The sequence below is a fragment of the Aphelocoma coerulescens genome, chromosome 2, assembly GCF_041296385.1.
Source record: "Aphelocoma coerulescens isolate FSJ_1873_10779 chromosome 2, UR_Acoe_1.0, whole genome shotgun sequence".
NCBI classification, from domain to species: Eukaryota; Metazoa; Chordata; class Aves; order Passeriformes; family Corvidae; genus Aphelocoma; species Aphelocoma coerulescens.
In genome coordinates, this window is record NC_091015.1 from 136409126 (window position 1) to 136435890 (window position 26765).

Consider the following 26765-nt stretch of genomic DNA (forward strand, 5'->3'; position numbering starts at 1 on the left):
TCCACAAGGGAAAGATTGTCTGCTTAGACAAAAACAGATATTGAGACAAGAAAAATGAGCAAAAATAGTAGCAATAGATTTATGTTACAAAGACAGTGGGACAGTTGAGGAATTAGAGAAATGTGTATGTATTACAAGGCATGTATACATATGCATCTTAGAGGCTCGTTTTTAATATACTGCGGTTTGTCAAATTCTTTAATGTCTCATTCTATACCAAATGCACTTGTATGGAAACACTTTGGTGTAAACCTGATAAGAAGGAGACGCTACCCTGAAAAGTCACCAAGAAATGCTAGCAATTTTTCACTGCAGCCTAACTTTTCAAAAGCTCTAACTGAAAAAGTGAAAAATAGTTTGATTAATAACATTTCGTATTTGCAGCTGAATAAAGAATTCTCAGTACAACTTTTTAACAAAATGTTAAATTTTGTTAGATTTTAATAGCCACAGAGATGCCAGAACATCAGCATCAATATACTGTTATTAGTACATCGCTGCTGTCGTGTGGCATGCAGGAATATTTGCATCAGTTCTGCACACTCTGTTACAGATCACTCTGCTGACCAAACTAAAGTTAATTAAGTTACACCAATTTAAAAATCACTGTGATAGAAGGTAAAATTACTTTCATCATTTTCATTAAACATATTTTCATTGTGCGACACTAATTTTTTAATTCAGTGGTAACTCCCTTAGCGTGTTGCTTGATTGAAGCAATTTTATGGGCTTGCCTAGCTTGTACCTCAACAATGGAACAGTATGGATACAGACAATTGCTTGTTCTTGACTGCAGAAAATACTTAGAGCCACCATTATATGACAAAGCATTTTCTACAGTAGAGAACTGTAACTGGTTCTTTGCTCAGTCCCTTTAACTCACAGGTTCACATACAGTGGCTTAATTCCAGCATGTGTAAATGCCTGCTACATAAGTGCTTAATTTTTGGTGTTCTCCGGACATGTATTTGAAAGAAAAGCTTTGTAATCCAGTCGTATGAGTTACAGGTATTACAGTTTACTTAGGGAAGCTACTATTCTGTATTCTATACAAAGCTATTAAAGTCATATCAACAGAAGAAAAATATGCATAGACTTAGAGACAGAAATTAAAAAGCTTTTAATAGGCCACAGAAAAAATGCAATAAATTTTGAAACAAAAATAAATTCATTCCTCTCTAAGAGTTCTTTCAACTGTGCGATCCTCTGAAGCGCAGTCCTTTGTGCTAAGGTACAGATGATGTAAACATAAAGGTTTTTCTTGCCTTCCTGGTCATTCAGACTGTTAAATGGCTGAGAGAAAACTCAGATGAGCACAAAGGATTTTTAGGTTTTGCTATTAGAGTAAATAATTACTATTTACAGTAATCATAGTTTAGCAACATTAATTCCACTAAATGTGTGACAGTCTGTGTCCCCATTTATTCGAATGATAAAATTTCAGCTGTTTGTATTTCATCTGGAAATCACATAAGATCAAAAAGTGTATTTTAGCCAAATCAGCAATTAACATTGACACTCCAGTGTGCTGGGAAGGAGGTCTTGTTTTTAATAACACTTTCTCATTTGGCAACAAAAGAAGTGATAGCACCTTCCCGTAGTTTGGGTTTACTTGATGAAGCAAAATAACTTACAGATCTTGTGAGAATGGGGCCCATAGGATTGGTTGTGGTCCACTTTCTCATTTGTGATTTTTTTTCTTTTTCATTTTGTTTGAGATTGAATTTGAGAGAGAGCTTTGTTCCGGACAGTAGTTTATGACAGTGGGCTGAAGAGATGAGATGTCACTGAATCATAGAACGAATACACAAAGAGAAAATATGTGAAAATTGAAATGACAAGGTAGAGTAGCTTGGTTGTTGAGGTAGATAAAAATAACTAGGTTCTCAGGGAAATGAGGTGGGGATTTTTTTACTGAACTAGATTTACTTTGAACAAGGGCAGTTGAGATGGAAAACCTAGACACTATAAAAACTTGATGGAAACAACAACAAAAAAAATTCATCCTGCTTTTTTTTGTAACGTCGTGTTTTACTATCTGTGTGATCCCAAAGAAAGCAAACCAGAGTCCGTCTTCTGTCAATGTAATGCATCTAAAGGACTAATAAATAGATTTGATTAGAGTGGATTTCTTTTTACTTTATTTACTATGCAACATTGCTGTCAGAGCATTTTGAAATACACAGTAAAATCTGTGTGTTCTGCCAGCTGGTTTTTTTTTTGGTTTTTTAAAAAGCTAGAATAATAGTATATTTATTTTACTTCCTTTAGAAGCACTGGGGCAAGTTGTGACTGGTCTTAGACATGTGAAATACACCTTTGTGAACAGAATAATAAAGTCGGCTTGATGCCATCATGCTGCAGGACTGACAGAGATGTGCTGGTTGGAATTAAAAAAGCCTGGAGTGCTAACAGAGCTCTGCAATTTCTGAACAACTATCCCATCCTCTCTCACATGGCTGGAAAAAAGAGAATTCTTTTGCTTTTGGTGAACAAGGAGTTAATTTCAGGAAAGCTTCCTTTAACTGTTTTACAACGGCTCCGAGAGAAAGCAGCCATTGCTAACCTTGGTGGCACACATGGGAGTTCAATGCACCCTAGGAATGTGGAGCTTTGTAGTGGGAGGAACAAGCCAGGGCTAAACCCCAAGCAGGACAGTGTTTGTTGTCTGACTTTTTTATGTTCTTGATTTTAGTACCTGAAAAAAATATCCATTGCAGTCAAATCTCATTGACTTTGAACGTGTGAGGACTGTAACATATTTTTCAGGTTTTGCCAGTTTGCTGAGGTTTTCTGCAGAAATGTGGATTCTCATTTTTGTTTGTTTGCTTTTCAATTTCTGTTACTTCCACTAGATTCCCGTGGAGTATTGCTTGCAGCTATTCTGGATAATTATTTTTCACTCTACCAAAATTACCAGTCTGGCACAAAATAGCCACGTTCTCATCCAAGCACTTTAGCTACCAATTACTTCACCAGAGAGGAATGCTTGTGTAATTTGACTGCACTGAGCTCTTACTTCTCCTGCATAAGCACATGGTGACAATTTACACTGTAGTTTCACTCTTCTGTTTTGCTACTGGATAGTCTTTAGTTAGTTGCCTTAATTGAGAAGTATCCATGGAGCTATACAAAAAATACATGATGGGACAGTTTAAAAGCCTGTAATTTAATTTGCTGACTTCTAACTTACCCTATAGCTGAGGTTCAGAGCAGACCCCAAACTGATCTGCACCATTGCTGTGTTTTTCGTATATTATCATGATGTTTGTTGGCCTAGCTAGGCCGAATGCCTTGCTAGCATAGTAAAAAGGTAGCCTTTGCTCTAGGATCTTTAACACTTGGTAAAGTATGATCAGGAAAGTTAATGTTTCTACTGCAGACCTGACGTACACAGCCCTTCTTTATTTGCCTAAATAAATTGGCTTCATTTTTCATAAATGGAATTTTCTGTCAAAGCCATGGTAGATTTTGAAAAACAGTTTACTCCATCCGCTTTTTTGCCAGGGTGACAATTTGCAAAGAAGGAAGAACTTTTAACTTTTTGAAAGTATTTTGATTTGTTGTTGTGGTTTGCAGTATTCCACACTTTGCTCCTGTGTGTGTGTGTAAAACTAATTAGCTTTGAAACCTTTGAAAGTACTAGTGCCTCTGGTTTGGGAAAGTTAACAGGTGGGTGTTCAGAGGTGTTAACTAAATGTATAAGAGGAGAGTAATGCATACACTATAATGAAACCTACAATATCTGATGGGTCTATAATAAATACACCAAACATTGAAATAATGTAAAATGAGATTTTTATTTGCTGGTGACATTTTACCAGTCTTGTTCCCCCACACTTCTTGCTGCCATCTGCTGAGGTGAGTTTTTGTTTGATGTTTATACCTGACCCAATGGAACTTGCCTGTGACTCCTTTAAGTCCTCTGGGGACATCTGGTTATTTGTTAAACAACTAACTGGGACTGCCAATTTCCTTCCTTAAAAACCATGAAGTTAATTAGTCACCAAAGTCAGAGCAAGAGGGTGATGAGACATACTTGATATGAATTAGAAGATGGATTGTCCTAAGAGTTGGAGAAATTGACTAGAGTAATAATTCCATTACGGTCATATTCTCATTCTTATGCAATGTAAATGCCATAGCTACAAATAGATTTAGTATCTTCTCTAAGTCTTCCTGCCCTTAGAAGAACACTGACGCAGTTCAGGTTGCAGGAGTTCAGGAGGCTAAAAGTAACTGCCATGGTAGTTTCAAAGACAGCAGATGGGATCATTGGGAGGTACTGGTGAAGGACCATGACAGTCACGGTAAAACTACTTTTGGTTTCATCACAAATAGGTAATAAGTTTGACCAGAATGGTATTTTCAGGCATTGACCACCACCGCAACTCTGTATCAACTCTGTATTTTTTATGAAGTGTCTTCTGGTGTGTGTGACAGTTAAACCTTTTGAAAGTAGAATGTTACTTCTTGGTTCAATGACAAGTCTTTCCAAAATTTTAACTTAATTTTCTGTGCATAGGTATACATAGGTGTATATACATGTATTTTATGGGACGAAGATATATATTACATTATATATTTCATTAGGATTGTCACATTTCAGTAGGGTTGAAAATGTGGTGGTCATTGTTCAATAATAAAGGGAGATGCAGCCCTTGCCCACAAAACATTTGATGAATGTCTTTGATTAAGAAATTAAGTTGTTTTCTACAGTTAGCTGGTCTTCATTCTTATCAAAGCTGTGGGGCTTTCCAATGTCAGGACACTTGGTGGGTGGATACTTCTCAGAAGAATAGAGGACTTATCAATGTTTGCTTAGGATCTATTGCATTCTCAGCCATAAAAGTAGCTATGCTGTCTATAGCACTCATAAATCTTCACTTAGTCAAGGCTACTGTCTCTTTCGTCATACAGGTTGTGTTTTAAAAAATGAGCATAAGTTTTTTCCGTTTAAAATGAGTATAAAGTAATTATAATCTCAAAAAACCGAACTTGCTTCATTGCTGGTTTTGAAAAGTGTTACCATAATTCAGTTTGCAAAATCATCTGATTGCTTATTGGCTGTGCCAATAAAATCTCTTTACCCTTACAAGGCAAGCATATTCTCAGGCACATTCTCACCAGAGGGCACTGTTACACACGCTCTTATAGATAATTTTCTTCTGGTGAAAGTAATGTCTGGTCCTGCAAAAAATGGTGTGTTAGATTTTGATCACATTTTTCGTAGGGGAGCTCTTGCAAATAAGGTAGTTTGAACTGGTTTAGTCTCTATCTAGTTAAACTACATTTTTCCTATTGAGAAGTGGCCATTACTTCCGAAGATAATGTTTTTGAAGAGGGTCCATCTTTATATGTGTGAATTAACTACATTGTTTCAAACTCCAGTATATAAAAACTGATTCAAAACAGTCCTAAATCTTTAGATTGACACTGAAACAGTAGCAGAAGGGCAAAGACATTTATCTTGTTCCTATGTTTTTTTTGTTGAAGAGGATGGAAAGGTAATACAAAGTAAAACCAGTAATTAAGCTTTGGATAATTGTTATATCTGCTCATTATTAATAAAAAGCATATACTCAAGCAATATGATTACACAAAGAATCTAGTTACACAAATTTGTATTTCTCCTAGGTGAATGAAGATAATTGAGAAAAGTAAGTAATGGTAAAATTTATGCTTCAGGCTATATTTTGTTGTGGAAATAGCCTAGTTTTCTGAGATCTCTTAAGAAAAATCTTACTGCAATGACTTTTCTTCCTGATTATGTGTCACCTCTATTTTTATTTATATTTTTGATCGAAAAAGATGTTTTAAGTTCTCTAGGATCTGTTTGGGGCTTTTGCATGTGTATTTTTACTTCACTTTGCTTTAGTAAAGCAGATTTTTTTTTATTTTTAAATTTTAGGTGAATCCATTATGACTGGTCTGTTTGGCAGTGGCTGCAGCAAGTGAGCGGCCATTGAGAGCCCAAGGTGGCTGGGGGTCATTTGGGGTGACCAAATGTAGGCCAAGGAGTCAGACATGATTTCCTGTGGTGGCACAGCAGCCGTGTGAAGGGCTGCGAGACAGGGAACCAGGATTCTTCTTGCTCTATTTTAAATGCTCAGCTGTTCAACTTTTCCCTATTAACTTCTTGCACATAGTACTGGTGAAGCTGGCTTTACTTTCATGCTGTTCACAAGTAGGAAGGTATTTGAAGGTATTATTATTTCAGCTATCTTGTTACAGTTTGTATTTACTAATCTGTCTCACTAGTCTGTACCTGTCACATATCAAAGGACTATGGAAAATGGTAAATACTATGCCATTTTTAAAATTATTTTTTTATTTATTTCTAAAAAGGGTTGCAGATGAAATCTGTGGAACTACAGTCTGAGCTCAGTGAAAAAGAAAGTCTGATACAAAGAATTTTTGCAGGAAGAGTGCACACTGCATAAGAATCACTAAGTGCAAGGATGGAGATATGTCATTGACATAGGTGTGCCTCAGTGAATGTCGTCGTGGTGTGTGCTCCTTGTGTCCTGGTGTCTGATTGTCCTGCCTTGGGAGAGCAAGCAAATACCATAGCTCTTCTCCTGCCAGCAGGGTTAATGAGAGGGAAGCAAGGCTGCCAGTGCCCTTCCAGACCTCATCCCAATGCAAGATGTAGCAAAGCTGGGGTATGTCAGGCTCAGGACCTTTCAGTGCTTTCTGGTTGTGGTTTTAGACATTGTCACAGTATAGTTAATGTTCCGAGAAGCCTTTGGCAAATTTCCTCAAAAAAACATGTAAGGAAACAAAGCTACTATGGGTTAAGATGGAAGATTTTTCCTGGATTAATGATTGTTTAATAGAAAACAAAGGGCAGGGCTAGGATTAGGCTTAAAGTTAGCTTTTGTACTGAAAGGAAATTGCTAACTAAGTCACACATAGACTTGTTCAGATAGACAGATATTCCTGGGACTTCTGTTGTTCAATACATCCATGAGGACTTACTGAAAGGAGTTGATACGTGAGGTTGCAAAGTTTGTCATTACTGCAAACCCGCTGCTGCGGGGTACATCTAATGTGTACCCACATATCAGGTATTAGATGTGGACTTGGTAACCCCCTTCAAAAGTTGAAAGAGAGCTTGCAAAGATACCCTTTACATCTCACCTTAGTGTCAGTCAAGATGGCAGCCATCACAGTGATACTGGGTAGGATTTTGTAACTATTTCATTTGTTTTGGGTGAGGAGCAGGGTACTAAAGAGAACAGACACTTTAGTTCTTTTCTCCACAAACTCTGCACTGGAAATCCTGATAAAACAGATGTGTTAAAGCAGTGAGCACTGGAACTTTTAAGCATGCCACTTTCTTTTCCATTAAGTGTTTTGTAATTTCTGCTGATTTTTCTGCAAGTCCCTTTGATTATAGTTAGTGCAGCCTTGATGCAGCGTGCTTGAATTGCTATATCAGTGAGATTTGCTAAAATAAGTCACACATGAATTGTAGGCCATTATCTATCATTAACTCATCTAGAATTTCATGACAAAGTAAGTGCTATGTCTAATGTGTTTTCTCAATTGTTACTGGCTGTGTTGTTTTAGTATCAGAATATGGCTGATAGTGAAGTCACATGCAGTTTAGATACATGGAAATCAGTTTTGGGGGGGAAATGGTTTTAACTAATACCTGGTAATATTTAAAAGTATCTGAGTTTTTTTCAGTTAATTTAGAGGTATTTAAACTAGAATTTATAATGCATTTATTTCTAGGAAATACAAACTTTTATCATCATGCTAGTCTAGAGAAAATTTAAGACTAAGGCCAGATTTTCGTGCATCAAAAATTGCAATTAGATGTCTATTTAAAATACATTCTACCTATCTTATGTGGTGTCTGTAAACTGATCATCTTGTCTGCAAGCAAAAAGGAAGATAAATGGCTGTGGTTGCTAGTTCTCTTTTCTTTTGAGAATGGTGGTACAATGAATATTGTTGCTATGTGTGTGTGTGCGTGTGTGTGTAGGAGGAAATTTTGGGTGGGAGAAGTTGCTGCACTAGATACGTGTTCTTATTCAGCCTCTTCTGAATGCCAGAGATCCTGTTCTTCCTTCCCTTTTTTATTCTTTCAGTTGAGGATATTTTTCAGCATGCTGGTTCCTAGTAGGGTGAGGCCAGCCGTTATCAAGAACCATGGGTTCTCTAACTGCCTATTTGCATCTTAAGGTGCCTGAATACTTTTGAAAAATCTCAACAGCTCCTTTTTGTGGGCATATTTGATCTTCTGCTGATTTGTGTTTTGTTGATACTTCTCATTTCATTTTGTCCACTGATATTTTTTTGAGAAGATGAGTTGTAAGCAGGCCTATGATCTCTTTGTTTATCACCTTCAGTGTGTAAAAATCTTGCTAGTATAATTCTCACAGACTCACAATATATGCTATGGGAACTCAAATGGAAGAGACTGCTTGCAGGGGTACTAGCCACTTACAAACAAAGTACTGATGCAGACCTTCGTACCCTTGTGTCACGATCCGCTAATGCAAGTGGTGGGGTCAGAATGTTCTCTGCGAAAGGAACATAGGCAGAGTGGTATATCTCAGTGTTTCTTCTTGTTTCTGTTTGTCTCATCTCATCTCATCTCATCTCATCTCATCTCATCTCATCTCATCTCATCTCATCTCATCTCATCTCAATTTTCTAAAGACTAGATACTGGTTGGCTCAATGATTTCTGTACCATGTCTTCCAAAACAGACTGTTTCCACTAAAATTATTGTGAGCCTATAAACAAATTAATAAATATTTTTGTGGCATAAAACAATTGCAAAGTTTCCTTTTTATGGCATAAAAACCCTGAAAATGTTATTTTCTTGGTCTGACTAAAATTTGATTATCTTTTATCAGACTTGCATTCCAGCCATCATCTGAAGATTGTCCTCGGACTCATGTGAGCTTCTATTTCTAGACTTATGTTTATTTTTAGGTTCAAATTTGTCTTTTCTAATTCTACTTTTTACTATGAGTTCTAGATAGCTTTCTTTATCAGCTTGTTTGAAAGACTTATCCTAAATGATACATGTTTTTTTAAGACTAAAAGGGATTGTGTCCTTTGTCCCTTAGTACTACCTGGGAGATAGTACATGTTGCTATAGTTTGAGATGTAGTGCTGCTCTGTAATAATTTGCACATTTTGTGTGTGGATTTGGTTACTGAATGGTATACTTTATGACTACATTCAGTTAAATATTGTGAGTTTATTGTGTGATCGTATTTGTTTAGCTTGATGTAGATATGTTGGAAAATCAAGAACAGTGGCTTGATAAAGCATCCATCTACTAACATTTTTCATAGAATTAATACCATTTTCTTTTACATATTTCTGATGAACAATGGTTTCAGCAATGAACTTGTCAGAGTGAGAGGTAAAACTCTCTGTTCATTAACTCAGGAAAATAAAAGCTTAATAAGACTGTAAAGAGTAAGGAACAAGAGGACTGACAAGAAAGGGTAGCAGAATGAAAAATTTCAGGGACTTGAGTGACTTGTAAGGTGAGACATGATTAATCTCATCCAGAGATTGAAAAAAAGCTGTTTGATCATTCTGCTCTTCACTGGTCACAGGTTCCCAAAAATAAAAAAGGTTAATTTTGTTGGCTGGTTGGCCTGGTGTAAGGCACTGCACTGCAGCTCTGGGCCTTAAATGCTGTTGGGTAGAGAAGAGGCAGTGAATTGGAAGTGGATGTAAACATGAACCTTGGTTTCAGTGTTGCATCTAACTATTGTTAGAGATAGAAAATTTCTAATTTGCTAAAGTTTTAAGGAACCTTTTTTAATTAACATTTTTTCTTAATTCAATTAACTAATTTTCTTTATTTTGACAACTTGCTTGATCCTTGTTTTTCATTTTTCACTGTCATTGTTTTGTAGATGCTTTTTCAGAAAGTGTATATATTGGCCAAAGTTTTGACTTAGCCTAGTAGTTGCCATTCTTGTTAGGTCTTTTTGATGATGTTACTGTAATGACTAAAGAACGAATATGGTGAATGTTTACAAAATTCTGGAAGTTTTCTTCTTAGAAATTACACATTTAAACCTGCTATATTTATAAAAGTGCACATGTTGTAACTTCTAACTTATGAGCACTTTTCCTTAAAGATAATGGGATGTCATTGAAACAGGACCCTATCTAAATATGTCAAATTGCGTAATACCCTATATACACAAAAGCATGCTATATATATATATATATATATGTATGTATATATTTGTTCAAAATAAAATTGTAATGTAAATTTGTAGACATTAATTTTTCTATATATTTTGTTAATTTGCAATATCCAGGTAAATTGGTATTGATTTTTATTCTGGAAACGAAAATTGTAACTATTAATGTGACTGTATTTGCTTATCCAAGACCTCAGTGCCAGGTTTTGCTATTAAGATTAGGTAAAGTACATGTTGGCTACATTTTAACTGCAAGTTTTTAGAATAGTTTAAACATGTAGGTAAACAAGCCACAGTATATATAGTCAGTGTAGGGTTTTTTTAAAAGGTCATCTGTGTAAGTCAGCTACAAATCACTTTTCAGTTGCCAGTCGTCTTGTTGCTATTATTTATGTTATGAAAATTCTATTAAAATATATTAAAAATGTTTTCATTTTTTTTATTGCTGGATAATTCAGACCACATTATTGACACTATCTTGTGATTTATTTTTAGTTTCTTTATTTAAAAATGTCTTCTAAATTTAGGGAGGCATAAAGTTGACAAAAAGCTACATATGTTTTTCCAACCCTCTTCCAACTGCCTGACACTTTGTCAAGAGTGTAAAATTATGTAGCAGAGAATAAAATACGGATTAAGGAAGATTCAGTCATTCTGAAAGAGGCACTCCTTTGTTTTGTGTTTCGGTTTACTCCCATTATTTTTTCTTCTTTTTTTCTCCATGTGTCCATGTTTTGTTTCCCCCTGCTTTTAAGCAAAATTATGTGATTTATCATAGTGCTTTACTTTGGATCCTAGCTCACTAAAATAATTCAACACATAGCTCTTTTTTATTATGCTTTTATTTCAGCAAGCCATTGTTTTGCACAGTAGGATACTGTTTGGACACCTGAAAATTCAAATGAAAAAGGAAAATTTTGCCTGAGTAGTTTTTCACCAACTTTTCTAAGTAGAGCATGCTATTTGTATAATTTTGGCAATCTATATACATTTTCTATATATTGTATGCACTTGCTTCTTGTGCAAACATGGCCTGTTGTATGTTTTGTTTGCAATATTAATGCAGCATATCACAAGTTATCTGGGTCACATCACTTATGTGTTCTGACTAGTTGCTACTTTATGGCCAGGCTTCCACATTTGTGCATCTCATTCCAGTTTCAAAGATGACAGATACCCAGAGCTCAATGTACAGAAACAAACCACTGCTGAAATCTGCAGTAAAACCTAGAACAGTCTAGGGAAGGTGGAGACAGCAAGAGAAGAACAAGCAATGCAAGAGATTTTAGATTGACATAGAAAGAGTTGTAGAACTAATCACTAATCACAGTATGCTATAGTTAGTACAACTTTAATTTGACTGAATGTTAAGTATTTTGGGGAGAGAAAGTCTGATTTGAAATCAGATTCACAAGTATATAGTTAGATTTTAAATGCCTTTCTTACCACTAAGCATATGTCTATAGTCTGATAACAATAGCCCTCAAATACCATTTGATGTTTCCAGCTAGTTTGGACAGTACACTCAAAGGCTAAGGAACAAATTAATATGATTTAACACAACATCAGTGCAGTTATGGAAATTTTTCTTTGTATCTGACTCACGTGCAATTAGATTTGGGCTGAATTTGAAAAGCTTTCTTTTCCCCCTTAAAACTGATTTTTCTTTCTGTGAGGTTTTATTTTTTTGCACAGTTCATGTGAAGCAGGCTTTAAAACATTGGGCATAAGTCTGAGAGTAATAATAACCATGGATTTGAGGCAGAGGAGAATTAGTAGTAGCTCCAGGTATCAGTGGGTGCGAAGGTCTCTGTCATTAAGGACCACACTAAATAAACATGCTGGAATATGATTGCTTTATTGCTCTTTGCTCATTTTATGTCCTTTTATTGCCCTACTAATGACTGTAGAATTAGGTGTGTAAGGGAGGTCTGAAAATATAGAACTAAAAGAGGTACATAGAAAAGTGTGTTCTTCCTGTAGAGAATCCAACTTCTTATCATGGATGATGGAAAGACTAATTTGCCTTGCAAAGATGAGTGAGGGTAGGGAGAGAGGCACAGAGGGATCTCAAGAACAGATCCATATCTAGGCTTCATCCTCACTTTAGTACCCCTGATGATTTCTATGTGCCTTTATAGTGATCCCAGTGGGAGAGGCTGTGTCATTGCAAGTATTGCCTTTTTCCTCCACTATTAGCCAAATGGTATATTCCTGATCCAGGGGCTATACGTGAAAATACAGAGAAGAATTAATTTTTTATATGTTTAACTATTGAATAAAATACTCTAATTTATGATAATGCCAGAATCAATCTGGCATGCTGGTGTAACAGTATCACTTCTGAGGACAGAAAGTACTGATGGGCTAATAATTTTACTGCTTTCTATTTTGCATTCACTGCAGTTTACAAGATCAATAAAGAATGTAGTACCTCAGCAGACTTACATTTTAGACTGTAAGAATCTCTGTTCTTGTCTAAAGTCCTGTTGTATCTAAATAAGGGGAGTGAGTTTCATCCCTGGTGTTTAGAAGTGATTTTCTGTGTGTCAGTTTCTTCCAAGGGAAATAGTATGTATTACCCATAAGGTTTCAAGTAATGTGAAAGGCAAAGCAAAGAATGTTGCTGAAGCAAGTGGATATTTTTGAAATACGAAAACCTAAAGATGACATGCTTTTCTTTTGAACTTAATAGCATGAGGTTATATTTGGGGTGCAGAAAGCAAATTGTCTTTCAGAACTTTATGAGTGACCAGTGCATATTTCGTTTGGATTTAAAAGTTGCTCATAAATGCATCGACTACACATTCATAAGAATATATAGAATTAAAAGACAACACTGAAATAAATATATATAAAGCAATAAATAGGTAGTGCCTGCCTAGCTAAAGCTTAGCATTTAAAAGTGCAGTTCACCCCACCCAAGAAAAGTCAGCAAGGCTGCAAGAGTTGTAAAGTAGTTCTCAAGGTTACTACAAAATGTCCCTTTGTTTCTTTCATGTCTTTATCCTTTTTGAGGTGCTGTGCACGTAGTTAAATTAAAATAGTTTTTCTTTCAGGCTTTTCTACTACAAATCCTGTTTTACTATGTAGTTTACCCAGTTTACCTAAACATTAGTCATCCAAAGAGCAGGGGATCTTTTATTCATATGCTTCTATGTCAACAGAACCGCAGTCTTAAAAACCATTTTGTCTTCTATTCCCTATATGTAATCCTTCCAGATAGTATTTCAAGACATTGTATAAATTCTATGCTTTTTTCCTGTACAAGTGGAAGAAAATCTGGCATCAATGTTGTCCAATGACTTAAGAATTTTCTTTAATCTTCAGAAATGCCTTTATACCTTGAATGAAAGCACTGTATTCTCAACCTTTATAGTCCAAATACGAATTTTATTTAGGAACACAGTTGGTTTGCATTGCAGGTAGCTTAGCATTTATTTTACTCTTATTGGCTGCAGGTATTACGTAGATATGAGGACGGAAACTCAGCCTAGGAAATCAGCCTTTCCTCACCTGTGTATGAAGAACTGAAGTGTCTCTACTTTGTTGTTTTCTTTTTTGAATGTAAGTAAAGTTTTGCTGCATGCTTCACTAACTTCCTTGCTTGCTAGAGACTAATTTCGTGTCCCACTTCAACATGCCTCTCACTCAGAAATCGATGGCCATTTAGAGATGAATCAGTTGTAAAGATCATGTGCTTCTGAAAGCCATACAAATACCTATTAAATTGGAGAAGCTGGTGCTGGTGGTAGGTTGGTGGAAGGTATGCACACCCCAAAATTTTTTGCTGAATGATATAATTATTTTGTCCACCCAAGGCTGTGTGTGCTCCTCATCAGGCAATTGTTCCTCATCATATCTTATTACTTTCTCTGGTTCAGATTTTTCAATATCCTTCTGGGAAAAGTTGAATGGAAGACTTGTGAGCCACTTGTTACTTCTTTCTTTTTTTTAATGAATCTGCTTTAGTCAGCTAATTAAGAACTTTACAACTCCAGTATGTATTGACCATGAAGACCTTATACCTGAAAGCTGATGGTTTTTTCGACTGATTTCATTTGACTTTGAATGATCCGAGGTTCTTCAGTTCTGGGCCTTAAATATAGACCACTTGAAAAAATATTCTTCCCTTTTCCACTTGTTAAGTGAATTCTACCTTGAGTGTTTTCCTCTGTCCCCTGGTGAGCTCCATGATTCTTGTTCCTTTCTACTCAGCAGCAGCTTGTGTTTTGAATTCAGTCCCACTTGGTTCATCATGATGGGTTTTTTTGTACATTTTTCATGTTTAATAACACTACTTTAGCTCAATTTGTGCAAACATCTTTTGGACTTGTTATCATTTGATTTTCTGTCAAGGATAGTTCCAAAGAAGAGACAGTGATGGGCAGAGGAAATGATGCTGGTGTATACCTTATTTGCAATTCTAGTAACAGCTTTGTGAATTTGAACACATTAGTAAAGAGCACTTCATTCAAGTGCGTATTACCACAGAACTTGCTAAACATGCCTAAGAATAATGCTATTCCAATCTGGGCAAATTAGATGGATAACATCATTTACAGCAGTTGTTAATTATGCACCAGCTTCAATCACAGCATAATTCTGTTAATTGCTTATCACAATGAGGTTAACTTTCTGTCATTTATATTTCTTTAATTTTTAATTAGAATAATACGCTTGATATTTTTCATTGGCCACTTTATAAAAAAATAGTCATGATGCAAATGTTCAGCACAGTAAGACTAGAAGAGATCTCCTGAATCACCAGTTTGGCTGACATCACCAACCCATGTAATACCTTTCATAAATTTCTCTCCATGTCTTAAAATCAGTTAGGTTTCTCACCTCTGCTGCCCAAATGGAAGAGGTTTGTTGCAGTGCCATAACCCTTAGAAGCTTTCCACTTGCCAGCCTCAAATTTATGCCTTTGTTCTAACAGCAGAATTGTTTTATTGTCTAAATAATTTTTTCCCCTATGTAGCTTACAGCACATGATTTATTTGTAGAATAAACTCCCTCTCACTTTTCACTTCCCTGAGATAGGCAAGCCAACTCCTTCTAGTCTCCTTCAGTAAGATCTACATTCTCATGCCCTGAACATGGCTGGCAAGCCATTTGTGCTCCTTAATTCTGACTGTAATGGATGCTTTTAACTCCCCTCCTCGTGTAGATAGAAGCAGAAATGCCATTCACTGTCAGGTGAATGACAGATAGCAGGAGGTGTAGATGAGTTCTGCTGGCTTTAGGAAATGAGTCCAGAAGTACTTGTGGAAGTGATTGGCTGGCTTCTTATTCTGGCTAAATTAAGAGATATGGCAGTATTTTAATTACAGCTGTTTGAGACAGCTAAGTCAATATTTTCAAACCAAGTCCATCACGGTAATTTTATTTACGTATACACCTGAAAAACAGGGAATGCTATTAATGCTAGTAGTTTAGCCTGGGCAGGCTAGAAAGCTGTTGTGGTTCTTAGGGAAAAAATATTTAATTGAGAATTGTGACACTGGGAAACAACTGGAGAACAATCCTATACTGGGGAGAGAATTAGAGGACTAGCTGGGAAAAACTCTGCTGTGAAGAACTAGAGTCTTGGTAGACAGCAAGCAGAGCATGAGCCAGCAGTGAATCCAAGAAGAGGGCCAACAGCATCCTGGGCTGTTTTAGCAGGGCCGAGGGAAATTATTACTTCCTTTTACTCAGCACTTGTTAGATGGTGTCTAAAACGGTGCATCCTTGTCCACTCGCCCCCTTCTTTCTTTGAGGAAATGAATGGATTAACTGAAGAAAGTTCAGTGGGGGGCCACCAAGATGGTAAGGGGCTGATGCACCTGCCCAGTTGAGAAGCTGATGGACCAGAGTTGTTTCAGCCTAGAGATGGCTTTGTAGGAGAGACCCTCACAGCAGCCTCTGGTACCTCAAGGCTGCTTGTGAAAAGATGGACTTTCACTGTGGTGCAGGTAGGAGGACAGGAGACTGTGGATGTAAGTTAAAATAAAAGTATTTCAGACTGTATGTAAGGAGAAATATTCCTCCTGGGAGAACCAGGGGACACCAGGTCCAGTAGGAAAACAGAATGCCCTGAGAAGTTAGGCAGTCTCTTTCCTTCAAAGTATTTTTGGATATGGCTGTTGTAAGCCCTTAGCAACTTGGTGTGACCTGCATTGAGAAGAAAGTTCAACTCGATCATCTCCTGAGAACCTTGAAGTAAAGGATTAAGAATGTATTCAAGATTCCTCATGTTCATAGTAGTATTAATACAGTTCCTCCTTTTGGACTCATAAAACTTGCTAATGGATGTTATACAAATACCCAGTCATTTAGTTCTCTCCTGTATCTCTTCTTTCTTGACTGCGTTTAATATTCAGATCCCTTTCAGAAAATAACACTAGGAATAACATTTCTTATTTATTTTTATCTTTTTTTCCACTTTCTTTCTCTTTTTCCTTTTCTTTTTCTTCCTGCACTTCAAAACAATATAATACAGCAATCTGCTACAATATTACTTTAGTAATTTTAATTCTCTTCAGTCTTGGAAATTAGCAAATAGCCCAGTATCCAGTTTCACCTTTGAGTCTTCTGTTTTTCTCTCCTAAATAATGAAAAGTGTAACTTCACTTACGTGAATCAAACTGGTTACAGAAAAGATTGTGTCTTCGTGTCTTTTTAGTATTTAGTATTTTTAGTATTCAATGATTCTGAGTATTTTGGGTTCCCAAAGTAATTACTTCTACCACACTTCCTAGGAACTGTTGGTTTTCCACATCTTTTTAAACTGTTCCTTTCAAGATAACAGTAGACAACACTGTAGTTTTGTTTCTTTTTTTTTTTTTTCCAAGAACACTATGTAGATCAAATGAGACAAGTCACATCAGTCTTCAACTGGAAAATATTTCTTGTGTTTCCTATCCCTAGCATTTATTATATGTAAAAAAAAGGGAAAAAAAAGTAAGCGTAACAAAGAAGTTCCAGTATTGTCCAGAGTTGTACTTACTCAAAAGCCCAGGCAAGCCCAAGTTTTAGCAAGAAGTGCCATCTTTCTTAGACCAAGCAGGACTTTCACTTCAAACAGCCAACACTGCTATTCTCTTTGGTTTGGCTATTATGTTTTTGATAGGTATAGCAGTCAGACACTACAACTGCTAGACTTTGACTCTAGACCTTACACCACCTTAAAAGGAAAATCATGTTACCCCTATTTTTCCATTCACCTGCAGATTCTGAAAGTTTTCAAATGGATGTTTTGTTGTATGTGTAATCTACTTTAACATAAATAGGATACACCCAGTAGTGACCTTTCCATCACCTAAGTGAAGCCATCTTCGTTTCCGTGCATACAGCTGCTACTGACTCAGCTTTCCAGATTCCTAAACAAATTGTTCTTTTTGATTAGGACAGTCTTTTCTACTGCTTCTTTTTCGAAATTGAAGGACTAAATTTTCACAGGAAGTTACTTCTGCCATTCTCATAAATCAGATAGGAGTATTTAAATACTAATGTGTTTTAAATGCCAATTTATTAACAGAAATCACTTATCAAAAGTGGACTGTCACCTTAGATATTTTCTCACGTGTCATGTTAAAGCAATGTTATCTAGAAGATTAATCAATTTTAGGTGTTGTCAGGGGATTTAATCTGTAGCAAGTACAGTTCACAGCTGCTTTTTCTCCTTAATCAGACAAAAAGAAGTGTATCTTTACTGCTTTGTTTAAAAAAAACCTCTGAAACTTTGGAGTGCAGCAACTTTTATGTGTCTTTGGAGATAAATTTGACAGATCTGTTGTGATTTCTCCTTTTTATCAACACACAGTGTAGCTTTGACAAGGCAGCTTAACTTCAAGCTGTTCCTGCGACTGTGTCTGCACTGTGTGTATGTGCATCACAGTCCTGGCCCCAGGAGATGCACCTGAACAGTGTCCCAGCAAGGTGGGGAAGTGACCTGTGTCTTCTGCATACTTGCATTTCTGTTGTCAGGCCAGAGAAGGTATCAGCCAGGAAAAGAACCTGTGTGCTTGGAGCACCTTCTAAAGAAAATTATAGTCCTGACCTTTGATCTTGGGGATTTTTGGGTGCACATGGAAAAACCAGGAATGCAGGCAAGACCATGTAGGAAAACTGTCCCACATTTAGGTATAGTAACTTAATATTAGCTTTGTTGCTTTCTGAGGAATGTTCTTTATCTAGCTTATTTTTAGTTTGATTTTTAAGTCTGATTCTGTTAATCCTCAATTGGTATAATGTATCATTTTATGATTTGACACATGGCCATTTTTGTGAAGTTGGCTGACTTTTCTTGAAGCTCACACCCTCTGAAATATATTTTAAGTCGGTGAAAACATTAATTATTGAACTAGGACATTAAAATACTTTTAATTTTTCTTTAATAGATAAAGGATATTTTTTCTGGTATTCATAAGCTGTAGCAGTTGTGCTATATGGTATATTTTCAGTTTTGAGAACTTGCTCCAGTGGAAAGGACAGGAGCTACGTCTCCATCCAGGCTCTCCACCTTCAGCTCTCTTCTCAGATTTTGGGGAGTCATTTGTCATTCAACTCACCTAACTCTAGCTGTCTGTTGCAGTTGTTTGAGCACTTTAGTTAGACAACCAGTGGGAAGAAATGGGTGTTTTGAGAGATGATTCAGTTCAACGTCCTGTTAAAGATAAGTCTGAGGAATCTGTGTAGATGTGCCTGTTTCTGATCATTATATGCAAAGGGAATTGAATGTTTGGTTTGTATGCAGGAGACTGTGTTGTAGACACGTGGACTCAAGTGTCATAAACACTATCTTTGGTTGTCCTTTGCCTCATTTCTCTGTTTATTAAAAGGGGACTATAGTTTGTACCTCTCTCACAGATGGGGAAATCATGTTACTGATTGCAAAGTTCTCAGATAAAATGATGGAGCCTGCCTATATTAATACATTAAGAACAAGGAATACAGCCACATGAATATTGTTCATGTCCAGAAAACCCACCCAGATCCTACTGTTATCTATACTATTGAAGGTAAACTTGATCATGTAACCTACATTATCGCAGCTGCACATATTTTTTCATATTTTAGCTTGATGACTTGCATTGTGTTTTTATGCATAATGGCATTTATGACCATTTCTCAAAGTTTCCTCTTACCTGCTCTCAAGATAGAGACTAATTAAAACCTTGCTAGACCACTTCTCTCATATCTCTTATGCCAGTGAATTTTCCCCTGCTCAGCTTAATCAGTGCTCTGGCTTCATTAGTTAAAAGAGATGCAGCCCAATTTATTTTCTAATATTTATCATCAGCTTTTAAAAGGGACTTCAACAGATTTTGAGCTTATTAAAATCACCGTTTAAAATCTGTTGGGAGCAGATATATCTGTACTTCTGTGAAGTCACGGTATTTAACATTTTATTCCTACCTGGGAACACACCTAACGTTAAAATTAAAGAGATAACCACTGGCCAATTGAAGAGAGTCTGTGCACAGCAAAGCAAAGACCTGAGCTTCTCCAGAGGATTCTGTTTTGTTCTCACTGGGATCTGAATTTGCTGTGCTTAGAATATAGATGCCTCTGCCAATAAAGATATCAGGTGTCCTTGACCTTCCTGGTTCTTAAGACAACCCTGTTGTTTGAATTCTCAAGGAGATACTGTTGTCAGTTCATGTCTGGTGAAAGCAAGAATGACTTTGTTCTCATTAGAAATACAATGCAATAATTTGAGGAAAAAGAGAAGGCTTCAGGAAGACCTTTTAGCAGGCTTTCAGTACTTGAAGGTGGCCCACAAAAAGGCTGGAGAGGGATTTTTCATAAGGGCATGCAGTGATAGGACAAGGTTGAAAGGATTCAAGCCAAAAGACACTGGGTTTAGATTGGATATTAGGAAGAAATTCTTTACTGTGAGGATAGTGAGACACTGGAAGAGGCTGTGCAGAGAAGCTGTGGATGCCCCATCCCTGGAAGTGTTCAAGGTCAGGCTGGGTGAGGCTTTGAGCAACCTGGTCTAGTGGAAGGTGTCCCTGCCCATGGCATGGAACTAGATCTTTAAGGTCTTTTTCAACCCTAATCATTCTATGGTTTTATGAAAATCAGGGTATTTTACACACATGCCTTCCTAGGCTGTGAGTTGTTCTAAAAACTTATTTATTTGATGCATAAAATGGAGTTATTTTGATACTTTAAAGAACTGATCTGAAATATGGTCGAAACAGAGAATATGCCTGTAGCAGGTTCAGTTCGTAAAACGGGCGGAAACACCAATTAAGTGTAGTGGTTTGGTTCAAAATATCCATTGCTTACGTATTTTCCTTCTGTGAGATAAGAATTAGGAGACAGCAAAGCAGGCACAAAACTTAAAAGAATATAAAGAAGTTTATTAACAGACCTAAAAGAAAGAAAAAAGTCAGACTAAACCTTCAGAACACTTCTTCCCCCACCTCTCTCCCTTCTCCCACTGTCAAGATGAAAAGACAACCCTTGAGATTTTCAGTCAGTTTACCACCTCTCTAATAGTCTTATTCAGTTCACTTAGGAAGAAGAGTCTCTCTCGCTCTTGCTATGGAGACATCTCTGCAAGAAACAGTTCTCTCATGGCTTCAATGTCACAGCAAGACAGCCGCCCAGAATGGTTCTCTGCTCACGTGTGAAAGTCCCTTCCCTCGTTTTACAGCTTTCCCCACAACTGCTTTTGAGGGTTCCATCTTGAGCTACTGGGGTACCATTTTAAGGTTGAGCTGTTCAGAAACAAAGGGTCTCTTCACCTATCTCTGGGAGCATCTTCATCTCTAGGAACAGAGGTCTTCTTCCCTGGGAGTAAGAGACTTTCATCTCTCTCTGTTCAAGCTTCGCATCAAATCACAGCTACTTCAACATTTGCTTACTTCAGCACAGATACTTTTGCTCACAATTGCAGTTTGAACCCTCCACCTCCCATGCTTTCATGAAATTACAACGGGTACTCTGATATCTCATAGTCCATCACGATAGCTTTACTACAGAATTTCAGCTTCTAGGCTTGAAGCATCTCCTCTTTCTCCTCTCTTGGGGTTTCAGCTCTTCCTTCTTCACTGATTTTGGTGTCTTTATGGTGTTTTCTACCTGTGAGTTCACCCTTCCCTTTCCTTCAACTTGGGAGAGGATTGATGTCTACAGGCTTCATCTGTTCTGGAGGAATCTTACAGCACTAAGAGAGTTAATCTCACCCGGGCCTTGCAGCTGGAGCTCGCCTTTTGCTGTTGGTCACCTAATTTCTGCCGGGTGGTGGCCAGAGCTCGTTTCATAGCGTTTTATTTCAGCAGCTGCACTGGGAGGGCCTGGCCGCGCCGCGGGGCCGCCTGCACGGAGCAGGGCGGTGGATGGAACAGGGCCAAGCGGCTCCAGGGTGGCTGTCTCCCGGCCGGCCCGGCCCGCACTGAGGGGGCTGTGCCGGGTGTCCAGCGAGCAGAAGCGGCTGAGATCTCAGCCAAGCCGCACCACGGCTGACCTGGCTGGGCGGCGCTGAGCAGGGCCCGGCCCTGCTGGGCTGTGGGCCCCACGTTACCGGTCCAAAAGCTGGAAGCAAGGGAACGTTCCCGGCCTTTGCTCGCTCTTAAACGTGGATCACAGAGGCGTGTCAAGCTTCTTAAGTGGCTTTAAAAAGTTGGTTGCCAATATCCAAACTAGCCAGTTGATTGGTTGTGTCGGGTCTAGAGGAAGCTGTAAGCACCTCTTTGCAAGAGAATCACTTCCATGGCTGATGGAGCCCCCTTTAACTAAAAACCCAAACTATGCTAAACCATGGCAATGCCTTTATGCTTTCTCATTGTTCCTTTGTTCAGGGAGTATTTGAAGTTTTTGTTCATTTGTCATACTTTCACTCTAAACTGATGTTCAGAGCATATTAAACTGTCTTTAGTATGCTCTGAATTTCTCATTAATTCATTTTTGTAATAATAGCAATTAGAGAAGTTTTTAAGCTAAGCATAACCATGCTAGTGTCTTGGAAGAGTTAAACTGAGTGTGTTGACCCAGCGTTCTTTCTGCAGGAATGTGATGAGTCAGCTTAGGCTCTAGTTAAAAATTTTAATTTTAGACAGTGTAACTGAAAATAATGGCACTTGTCTAACTATTCAGTTATTTAATTAGCTTTTTATGTAGGACCAAGAGTTATATAGTCACTAGCATGGGCAGAAGTGTACTGAGTTTGTTTTGAAATGTTATGTAGAATACATAACTCATTCAGCAGGGGATAGAATATAGGAATTAGAAGACTTGCTATGATTAATTGATCACAAAGAAAAGAAAGATCCAGGCAAGCTAAAAAAAAAAGAATACCAAACAAACCTTGCCTTGATACTGGTTAACCTTTTTTTGAACTCTTTTATTGTGTATGGCAAAGGCAAGGGTGTTTATCTGGGGAAAAAAAATCTCATTATATGGTATTTCTAAGATAACTGTGGGTAAATTGTAAGTAAATTTTATCTAACTGGCTATATAAAACATTGTTTACGAGCAAGTTTGCATAAAACCTGCCAAGAAGGCTTATTAAAAAATTACTAATCACCTGGGGATGATTGAACAGGAGTGCTTAGTCTTGCTTATCAATAGCATGATGGTTTGGTTTTATCTTATGCCTGAACTCTTTTCTCTTTTCTTCTCATTTCACTCTGCTCTCCAGGACAACTCTCTGATTAATTTTCCTGTGTGTAGCAGAAAATAATAAGTTACCTAATTTAAGCAAATAATTAACAAGTGTATCCAGTCATTTAACTGTACCTCAGCAATTCTCACCACAAAATTCTATGCTACAAAAATCCTTTAAGCACTCTAAATGATCAACACTTCATGACTATAGTGAGTTTTCAAGAATGAAATGAACTAAAGAACATTAAGTTAAAATAGAAATATTAAGTACTAAAGTCTACCTAATAGTATTTCACATACCTAACAATGAACCTAATCTGTTGCAATGTAAAAAGCAAAAGTATACTGGTTTTTATCCTTTCTCCCCATAAATATGCACAATTTTCTAATAGTGCCTGCTAACCTTACATAGGGTTAGCAAATCTACTGTTAATCTGGACACAAAGTGAGCACAGAAATGGATTGAACTGGCAAAATACAAATTTGCTAATAGTTCACGGAGAGAATCTGGACATGGAGAATACAATGTGAAGAATTAATAAGATTCAGTATGTAGAAGGGAGAGCTTCACCCTGTCAGATTAATTTTTGTAGGTATACTCAGTGATAATTCAAGAGGCAAATTCAGCAGTCACAAAAGCACTGACAATAAATTCCTGTGTGTACATACGTGAGTATAAACATATGTGTACATAAAGAAAGACTTTAAATCTGCATAACATTTGATATTTACATGCCTTGCAGTCTACTGTGGACATCCTCCTGGAATGGCTAAAGGAATATAACTATTCTGTGTCCTCAGTCTTTACCACCTAACCCTTGCATCTGGCATACTGTGTTCTGACTGAATAGAAGATATTAGGATACACTAGACTAGATGAGATTTGAATAGAATAGACTGTTCCAGTTGAAAGGGACTTGCAGCAACCATCTAGTCCAACTGCCTGACCAAATCATTGCTGATCAAATTAAAGCCTTGGTGAGCATTGTCCAAATGCCCTTTAGACACTGTTGGGCTTGAGGCACTGATCACCTCTCTAGGAAATCTTCCATGTTCAACCACTCTCTGGTAAAAAAATTTATCCTAATGTTCAGTCTAAACCTCCCCTGAAACAGCTTTGAACCATTCCCATTCAGCCTATCTCTGGATATAAGGGAGAAGAGATCAGAATCTCCCTTCTTCTCCACTTCCTGTCTTCAGAAAGCTGTAGAGAGGAATGAGGGCACCCCTCAGCCTCCTTTTTGAATGAGTGTCTTCAAGCTTCCACTTCACCATTACTCATCCTTCTAAATCTTCCTGTAGAAATGTGCTACTTCAACTGGCACCATCGTGGCCTTGACCCTTCCATCACCCTGACACAATGCTCTCCCTCAGTGCAGTTGTGCAGCTAGCTGTTGACATTTAGTGATGGCCTGTATGCAATGGTCCATGTTTGACCTCTTGGCTATGAGATGGCTTTTCCTTGAATATTTCCTACTGGTGGTATTATTTGCTGAAAGGCTGTCACGGAGACACCATGGGTTTCACTAAACCATTGACAAACAGTAGCATGGGACATCTGCAAAATGAAGACGATACTGCCTTAATAATTTTGCTCTGCAAAGATTGTGGGTGAATACAATGTGAGAATCATCCTCAAAACACCCTTCTGTTAAAGAGAGAATACAGCTAAGGGTTTGTGAACTGCAATGCATCTTATACTTTGTGAGATGCTACCCAGGTCACTCACTGATGTATGTGTGCATGTGTAAGTGATAAATAAAATCAGATAAACCAGATAGCTTTGTCTACCTTCACCTTAAGAGTTGATGTAACATCTCTTTGCATATAACACCATTATATTACTGTTGCTATCCTAGTAGCATATCCCTTCAATGACACTGTGGTATATAAAGTGAATAAATAAATCATTTATCCTTTTAGAATAAGATGGAGAGAATTATATTTGGAATAGAGAGGGAGAATCTGAAAGCAAGATATATCCTCAGCAAGTGTAAATTATACTTAAAATTATACTGCAGCAGCTATTCTTCAGGCTAAAAATATTTTAGAGCTTTCATATTCCTTTGATATTTCCCCTCAGCTACTGACAGGGCAAATACTGAGGTGGATGCAAGATTAAAATTGTAAATTGCAGTTCATAGGATTTGCAGTACTAGATCTCTTACTCAGCTTTGAAACTCTGGTGTAGACTACTCATTGATGTCTTCATAACTATTTTGGGATTATTTCAAGTTTTAAAGAGTGCTGTAGGGTGGGTCTGTAGTATTTGACAAGTCAGACACCAGGCATGTTTTTTGTTTATTATATTCATTCACATTCATGACCGTTGAAGTTGTAGCTGGTTGTTCTGAAAGACGAATACTTTTTTAAGCCAAAAACATAAATATGAAGACAATCAGACCTCACAATAATTGTCTGTTCCCTGTTATGCCAAAATGAAAAAAAACCCCAAACACAACCCTCAACATAACTTATGAAAGAAAGCTATATATGCTGTGTGTTAGAGCAGAGCTCAACATAATGAATCACCAATTTAACTGAAAAAAGAGGCAAATTCAATATGTGCAAGAATCTCCTTTCTATAGAATGCCTGGGGTGGTCTAAGTGTCTGAAAATGTGAGTAATGAAAACAGGCTTAGCCTAGATTTCCCACAAAGATCTGTACTTCAGTTTCACCTGGCATGATTTGTTGCAGCCAATCTTACCACCTTCCCTAATAAGTGTGCTGTGAAAAGCTGTTACTCAATTCTGGTACTGACTTTGCTTTTCTAGTGTTTTATTTAATCACTATAATTTTTAGGACAAAGTCAAAAGTCTAAGTGCCATAAATTTATTTGTTGAAGGTGATAGTTGGTGCTGGGTTTGAGGAGTATGAGACCATGCCTTTGGTCACCTTAGTGGAAGCAGTTGTGCTATATGTTTATTCTCATGATTCAAAAAGTGTTCTGAAAAATCCTTTCACATTAACCAGCTCAAAGGCAACTTTGTCCTTGTTTGGCTCTGAAATTTTTTGTGGGCTGGGGCGAGGAGAAGGGCACAACAACATTACAAACCTTGCTGCAACATCTTAGAGTTGTAGAGGACTGTAGCCATGTTGCCATCATGTTATTTAGGTGTTAAGTAAAAAGGCTATTTATTTCTTTTTGAAGAAGCTTGGTAATACACATTTATACTTTAATACACATTTATACTTTATCACTGATTTTTAGATCTGATTCAACTCTAACATTTTTATTTGTTTAAAAAACAAAAAGCCAACAATCTCTACCAAATAAAGTAATGCCACAGTGTTACAAACATTTCCATGAGAAACACATATACAATACAAGCAAACATTTTCCAGTCATTACTCATGGACCATTTATGAAGCACTTGGGGGTGGGTGTCAGCAGAGCTGATGTGATGGTGACTAGCAGTGTTCTCCCTGGCACTGAGGTGTGTTCTAGCAGAGGGAAGCTCAGTCTGTGGTATTACGTGGGCACATATCTTTGTAAGCCAAAGATGAGATTGCCCATGGGTGTGCAGAGATTTTCACACTGCTTCCTGGGTAGCAAGCTTTTGGCAAATAAACTGTCTCTTTGAGGTCACTGTAGTAAGGAAGCATTCTGCCTCAGCTCATATGGTTTCTTTCGGGTTTGTTAGTATGGTCTCCTTGCATATCTGTCCTACATGTGCCAGCCATCAAGAGGGGAAACAGATCAAAATGTGTGTTTTTGCCAGCATGCTGGATAAATATGACAGATTATTCACAAAAACAGGATGCCTTGCAAGTATGTGCGCCACAATTCACTGTACTTGCAAAGCAGGAAATAGAGTGAAGGTGTGTTCTTACCTAGAATATATGGGAAACAAGAAAAAATATTCCTTTGAATTAACACTTTATTCTGGCAACCTACATTTCTTACTAAGCTGGAAAGATAAAGGGACTTATTACTATTTATTAAAAAAAAATAAAAAAAA

General features: G+C 37.3%; 1 protein-coding gene across 3 annotated transcripts in view; it reads left to right on the top strand.

Moving 5' to 3' along the window:
* The window catches only part of HNF4G (hepatocyte nuclear factor 4 gamma), a 61774-nt gene that overhangs the window by 11052 nt on the left and 23957 nt on the right, over window positions 1–26765 (top strand). For 2 of the 3 annotated variants that reach the window (XM_069004970.1, XM_069004972.1), the window contains exon 2: window positions 13658–13763. The exons of the other annotated variant lie outside the window; for it this stretch is intronic. The gene's annotated coding sequence lies outside the window, so the exon portion shown is untranslated. The remainder of the gene's footprint in view (window positions 1–13657; window positions 13764–26765) is intronic. 3 annotated transcript variants of the gene reach the window in all.